This window comes from Anabrus simplex, chromosome 5 (assembly GCF_040414725.1).
Source record: "Anabrus simplex isolate iqAnaSimp1 chromosome 5, ASM4041472v1, whole genome shotgun sequence".
Lineage (NCBI taxonomy): Eukaryota > Metazoa > Arthropoda > Insecta > Orthoptera > Tettigoniidae > Anabrus > Anabrus simplex.
The window spans coordinates 218012148-218013322 of NC_090269.1; the positions used below are offsets into that span (position 1 = coordinate 218012148).

Consider the following 1175-nt stretch of genomic DNA (forward strand, 5'->3'; position numbering starts at 1 on the left):
AAGCCTGGCCCAGGCAAGTTGAACCAATGCTAGACTCAGCTAGAGACCCTGAGGTCTCCAATCTGAAAGCCGTTGGGGTATTCCCTTTCAGTCGCCTCCTACGACAGGTGGAAAATAGCCCTATTATAGATATATTCCTCCGTTTCCATCCTGAGGAGGACGACCACGTGTGACCCCCCAATATTTGCAGGCCAACAGGCCGTATTTTGTAATGGGTTTCATGTACCACGCGCTCTCGTTACTTCTATCGTGGATTGTACGTAATGACTCATCTACGAATGTCGGTTCAAATGATTTACTCACTCTCGCAAAGTTTAATTCACCTGTCTGTACTATGTTAGCTCCATTTCCAGTGTACCTGAGTCAAAACGTCCAAATATAGTATTTGGAGATGGTAAGAAAATATCGTACACTATCGTTCTATTCAATTCTATTCAAGTGGGGATTTATGCTCAAAAAACTACGCTGCGGACAGGACTCGAACCTGCGCGGGTTTGACCCATTGGATTTCAAGTCCAACTCCTTAACCACTCGGACACCACAGCTGCTTGCCGAGGTGGCTCACCGCAATTGACTTGATGGCGCTGAAAGTTAGAAAGGCATTACAGTTGTATGAAATTGCTCTGCATTCTGCTAAAGCTATTGGGGCGATGATCTTAGCGTTATACATAGACATGTGAATAAAGATCTCTTTGGCTCAAGGACAAAGTTAGTTTCGTGTCAAATGGGAAACTGTTCGTTCTTATAACGTAAAAATATTTTGCTCTGACGTAAGTAGAAGTAAAGTAGAAATTCAGTATATCCTACTGAAGTTCTCTAGCATGTCCGACTTTGTGGTTAGTGTAATTATCTGCCACCCCCCGGAGGCCCGGGTTCGATTCCCGGCTCTACCACGAAATTTGAAAAGTGGTACGAGGGCTGGAATGGGGTTCACTCAGCCTCGGGAGTAGAGGTGAGTTCGATTCCAACCTCAGCCATCCTGGAAGTGGTTTTCCGTGGTTTCCCACTTCTCCTCCAGGCAAATGCCGGGTTGGTACCTAACTTAAGGCTAATGCCTCTTCCATCCCTCTTCTTTGTCTATCCCTTCTAATCTTCCCACACCTCCGCAAGGCCGCTGTTCAGCATAGCAGGTGGGCGAGGTACTGGTCATCCTCCCCAGTTGTACCCCTGACCCA

General features: G+C 46.7%; 1 non-coding gene across 1 annotated transcript; it reads right to left on the reverse strand.

Annotated features, from left to right (window-relative positions):
* Positions 1-463: 463 nt before the first annotated feature.
* TRNAS-UGA (transfer RNA serine (anticodon UGA)) lies at positions 464-545 on the reverse strand. The gene has a single exon. It is a non-coding gene; the product is annotated as a tRNA-Ser (tRNA).
* Positions 546-1175: the final 630 nt, after the last annotated feature.